Source organism: Elephantulus edwardii, unplaced genomic scaffold (genome assembly GCF_000299155.1).
Source record: "Elephantulus edwardii isolate Elephantulus edwardi_28Jun2011 unplaced genomic scaffold, EleEdw1.0 scaffold00241, whole genome shotgun sequence".
Lineage (NCBI taxonomy): Eukaryota > Metazoa > Chordata > Mammalia > Macroscelidea > Macroscelididae > Elephantulus > Elephantulus edwardii.
The window spans coordinates 718,285-724,244 of record NW_006399991.1 but is presented as its reverse complement, the minus strand read 5'-3'; the positions used below and the strand labels follow the sequence as shown (position 1 = coordinate 724,244).

At 40.2% G+C, this 5,960-nt stretch overlaps 1 protein-coding gene across 1 annotated transcript in view; it reads left to right on the top strand.

Moving 5' to 3' along the window:
- Positions 1-5,960, top strand: part of BUB1 (BUB1 mitotic checkpoint serine/threonine kinase) — a 75,537-nt gene that overhangs the window by 55,301 nt on the left and 14,276 nt on the right. The gene's annotated exons all lie outside the window — the stretch shown is intronic.

The window sequence follows — 5,960 nt, the reverse complement described above, 5'->3', positions numbered from 1 at the left end:
TTTTTTAATTTTATTATTTTTGTGTGAGTGTACCGTCAAATCAGATCTGACTGGTACAGGAGGAGATTGTCCCTCCTTTCCCGGCAGAGCATCTGGTGGATTCGAACCGTGCACCTCTAGGATTGTAGTTGCAGCTCCTTGCCACTAGGCCACCAGAGCTCCCCTATTGCAGACTTCTTAAATACAGTTTATGCTTCGACTGTAAAATGTGCAGCATCTGCAGTAGAGTGAAGCTCTTATTGATAATGGAATGATTTCCAGACATAACTGTTAAGTTTAAAAAGGCAAAACTGTGTTATTACAGGCTACTTTTTTGTTTCTAATAAGGGGGAATATGATAATATATGTCCATGGGTGGGCAAACAGTTAACTATTAGAGGCAGGCTGGAGGAGGATAGGAGTGAGAGGAAGACTTCAGAATATACTTTTTTGAAACATGATTCTTAATAGACGTTTTTCCTATTGTAAGCAGTTTTAGCCTTATAGGAAGAAATAAACAGAAAGTAAAAAGAGTTTCCATAACTTGTTACTAACACAAGTATAGTTTCCCAGTTAATATCATACTTTGATATGCTACATTGTTACAATTGATGAACCAATGTTGACACATTTAAAAATCTCTCACAATATGATTGTTCTTTGTGTTCCAGAGTTTTATGCATTTTGACAAATGTCTATCAGGCACCTGCCATTTGTATCCTATAGAATGGGATCACCTCCTAAAAACTTCCTTGTGCTAGTCATTCCTCACCTACTCCACTTGCACCCTCTTGCCAACAACTGTTTTACTATCGATAGTTTTATCTTTTCCAGAATATATAGCCCCATGTAGTTTGAAAAATGAAAATATAGCCTTTTCTCACTGTTTTCTTTAATTTAGGAATACTTACAGGAGATTCCTGCATGTCTTTTCATAGTTTGATAGCTCATTTCTTTTTAATGCTGGACAATAGTCCATTGTATGGCCACGGATCTTGGAAGACATATGCCCTACTGACCAAAAGGCTCTTTCTACATCTCCAGTGGTTCAAATTCACCAGTGATTCCTCAGGAGAAAGATGAGCAATCTCCTCCTGTTAAGAATAACAGCCTCAGAAGCCAGACAGGGAGTCCCCTATGAGTTGGATTGACTTCATGTAGCAAGCTTTTTGTTCTGTTTTAGTTTGTATACATAATACTGTTTATTCTTTCACTTGTCCAAGGGCATCTTGGTTCTAGAGATTATAAAAATATTTACAGGTTTTTGTGTGAGTATGTTTTCATACGTGCTCACCAAGTTGTGCCAAGAAATCTGGAGAACAACCAGATTCAACTTCGCCAACTGACTGGAAGAGATCTATATTTGTTCCCATTCCAAAGAAGGGTGATCCAACAGAGTGTGGAAACTATAGAACAGTATCATTGATTTCACATGCAAGCAAGATTCTAGTGAAGATTATCCAAAAACAACTGGAACAGCACATCAACAGAATTGCCAGAAGTCCAGGCTAAGTTTAGAAGGGGTCATGGTACTAGGAATATTATAGCTAATGTTAAATGCATCTTAGCTGAAAGCAGGCACTACCAGAGGAATGTCTGTCTGTGTTTCATTGATTGTGCAAAGACGTTTGGCTGTGGATCATAACAAACTGTGGCTGACTCTGAGAAGAATGGGAATTCCAGGACACTTGATCATGCTAATGCGAAACCTATACTTGGACCAAGAGGCAGTTGTGAGAACAGTGCAAGGAAACACTGCATGTTTCAAAACTGGGAAGGGCATATGCCAGGGATGTGTCCTGTCTCCATACCTTTTCTATCTATATGCAGAATAAATTATGTGGGAGGCTGGGCTCTATGAGGAGAAATGTGGCATCAGGATTGGAGAAAGATCTATCAACAATCTGTTATGCAGATGACACAACCCTGCTTGCTGAAACTGAGGACGACCTGAAGCAACTTGCTGCAAAGGGTCAAGTACTGCAGCCTTCAGTATGGATTGAGGGTCAATATCAAGAAGACAAAGATTCTCAGCACTGGACCAATTGGCAGCATCAGGATGGATAGTGAAGAGATTGAGATTGGCTCCACAGTCAACATTCTTGGCACCAGCAGCCAGGAAATTAAAATACGTATTGCGATGGGAAAGTTTGCTGTTAGGGACCTCTCCAAAGTACTGAAAAGTAATGGTGTGTCTCTGGAGACTAAGATGTGTCTGATACAGGCCTTGGTCTTTGCAATCACTTGTTATGCATCAGAGAGTTGGACAATGACTAAGGAGGTTAGAAGGAGAATTGATGCCTTTGAGCTGTGGTGCTGGAGAAGAGTATTTAGGGTACCATGGACTACTAGGAAAACAAACAGATTCATCCTGGAAGGGTCAAACCAGGCGGCTCCTTGGAGGCAAGGATTCTGGACCTTCGTCTGACAATATTGGACATGTTGTAAGGAGAGACCAGTCCTTGGAGAGGGACATCATGGTTGGTAGGGTGGAGGGCCAGTGCAAGAGGGGAAGACCCTCTATGAGGTGGATTGGTTCAGTGACTGGGGTAATCGGGATCGGTTTGTCAGAGGCAGTGTGACTGGCACAGGATAGAGCAGGGTTTAGGACTGTTGAACTTAGGGTCACTATGAGTCATAAGCAACTCGACAGCACATAACAACAAACAACAATGTTTTCAAATCCTCGGGTAAATACCAAATAGCACAAGGTGGTTTGTATGGTGAGCCTATATACATCTAAAGTACCTCATTTTGTATTCCTATCAGCAATCACTGATCATTCCGAATGTTCTACATACTCACCAGTATTTTATGCTTTCCATGTTTTGTGTTTTACGTCATTCTAGTAAGTATGTCTTGAAAGTCGGGTATAAACTGGTCATTTTTTATTTCATAGACAATCAAGTGTAAGCTGATTGGTCACCTGGATTTAGTTAAAAAATGAGGGGTGGGCTAGAAGCCTCTTCTTTAAATCAATTAAGACCTGGTAGGCAGATCTTTGTATTTAAAAGTTGGTTGGACCCTGGAGCCTTGGCCATTGCCTGGTATTAATTGTGCTTGGGGAGAACATTGTTATTAGTGGTAGAGCATTTCTCTGTCAGTTTGCTGTACTGAGATAACTTGGGGTTACTGTGATACTGAACACTCTGCCCCTGGTGTGTCAGATGCCAGAATGGTTACTCATGGTGGACAGGGTTTGGTTGAGCTCCCAGACTGAAACAGAATTGGAAGCAGGATTGGCCATACATTTCTTAAATGGCAGACCTTTAGAAAACTTATGAACATTAGAGAAATGATTATAGTTGTAGAACAAGGTTCATATCTTTTACTCTAAGGATCATGATGAGTCATTCTCAACTCAAGACCGCTTAACAATAGGTATGTAATGGTATATCATTATTGCTTTAATTTGTAACCCCGTAAGTGGAACTCAAGTCTTCAGATGCATCAGGGACAGAAGAGAAAGAACCTGGTAGACCTCTCAGCCACCTGGGGAGTCAGACCTGGCCTATTGACCTGAAGGATTGAGAAACATTGCAAAGTTGTGGCATGGCTCAGGACCTGGCTGCATGTACCCTCCTCCCCACTCATGCCCTCAGTGTATGGCCAGGGCTCACAGACACAGTCAGGGAGCCTGAATGCTCAGAGGCCACAAGCAGGGCCCTGTGCTCCAAGATACTGCATTTCCTCCTGTAGGAGACTGGAGTTCCTCTATCCTGGGTTCTGATCTGTACCAAGGGACTTGAGGAGGTGGGAGGGGATGAAATTCACCTGATGGTGTACATAGCAATCAGATAGATTACATCTGTGAAAAGAACAGCTGGAGAAGCTCAATATCAGCTGTGAAAACTAGGCCAGGCGCTGACTGAGGAATAGTCCACTAACTACTCATATGCAAGTTCAAGCTGAAGCTAAGGAAAATTAAATCAAATCCACGAGAACCAAAATATGACCTTGAGTCTATCCCACCTGAATTTCAAAGCCATCTCAGGAACAGGTTTGAGGCCTTGAACACTAATGAGTGAAGACCAGATGAGTTATGAGAAGATATCAAGAATATCAACCAGGAAGAGTGCAAAAGGTCGTTGCAAATACAGAGGAAAAAGAAAGACCAAAATGGGTATCAGAAGAAACTGAATATTACACTAGAGTGCCAAGAAGCCAAAGCAGAAGGAAGAAATCAAAACATTAAGGTGCCAATTGGCAGCATCATGATGGATAGTCAAGAGATTGAGATTGGTCACAGCTATAGTTTGCTTGGCTTTACAATTAACACTCTTAGCACCAGAAGCCAAGAAATTAAAAGACGTATTGTGATGGAAAATCTGCGGTTCTAGAACAACGATGTCAGTCTGGAGACTAAGGTGTTCCTAATATAGGCCATGGTCTTTGCAGTCTCTTGCTATGCATCAGAGAGCTGGAAAATGACTTGAAATGATAGGACAATTGATGCCTTTGAGCTATGGGGTTGGAAAGAGTATTGAATACACCATGGACTGCTAAGAGAATGAACAGATTTGTCCTGGAGAGGGTGAAGCCAGACTATTCCTTTGAGGCAAGAATTCTGAAGCTTAGTCTGACATACTTTGGACATGTTGCAAGAAGTGACTAGTCCTTGGAGAGGGACTTCATGCTTGAGAGGGTGGAGGGACAGTGCATGAGAGGAAGACTCTCAATAAGATGGATTGATTCAGTGACTTGGGTATTGGGGGTAGCTGTGTCAGAGACAATGAGATTGGCACAGGTTAGAGCAGGGTTTAGGGCTATTGTACACAGGGTCACTATGAGTCGCAGGCGACTTGAGGGCACATAACAATGAAAAAAGAGTAACATCTGAGTCTTGGTTTTTTTGGAAGTGAATAGTTGTTCTAGAGCATAATGTTTTGACAGCTGTCTCTTATTCACTGGCATGTCTTTGCTTCTTTCCCAGTGATCAGTTCCTAGACAATAGCTCTCTCATCCATTCTTTGGTCTATTAGTCCATTCTTTCACAAATACCACCCTATTGAGATTACTGTAGCTTTACAGTTAAATCATGAAGTCAGATAATATCAGTCCTCTGATTTTGCTCTTCAGTATTATGTTGGATATTCTGCATGTTTGTCTTCCTGTCTAAACTTACAAGTCAGTTTGTTGGTATCCACAAAATAACTTGCTGAGATTTTGATTGAAATTAATGTTGAATGTCTAGGTAATGCTGGGAAACATGAACATCTCAACAATACTGAACTTGCTTCTCCATGAACATGAATCATCTCCTCTTACTTAATTGTCTTTTATCACTTTAGTAGTTTTCTTTGGCATATAGATCATGTACCTATTCTGTTAGATTTACACCCAAGTTTTAGTTATTGTCATTGTTTTTTAAGGGAGGAGGATTTTTGGTATTAAGATAAATAGTATTTTGTTTTTAATTTCAAGTCCCACTTGTTCATTGCTGGTCTATAGGGGAGCAGTTGACTTTGTACATTACCTGTGTCCTCAATCTTGATATAAACAATTATTAATTCTAGGAGTTTTTAAATTTAAAGTCAGTTTTTTTAGAATTTTCTATATAAATCATATCATCTGTAGACAAAGAAAATGTTCTGTCTTTCTTTCCAAGCTATGTACTACTTAATCCCTCTCCTGTTAGTTCTATTTTATTGAACTTCCAGCTTATTCTTGAAGGGGTACCTAGTTTCTCACCATTAAATATGATATGTTAGCTGTTATTTCTTCACACACTCTGCAATCTCTTTCTTTTACTCAGTGTGTTTTGATCATTCGGGTTTAAGATGATTATTGCTATACTTGAATTAGTGTCTGTGTCCTTTTGGGGTAGGAGAAAGGGTCTTCCACTGTCTTTTCTGTTTTTACTGGGTTTAGTAGTGTTTTTTACGAATTGTTTTCTCTCTTCTTTGTAACCTATCATATATGGGGGTTGTTTTGCTTGTTTGGTTTTTTGTTTTGGTTTGGGGTTTTTTTTTGTAATTTTT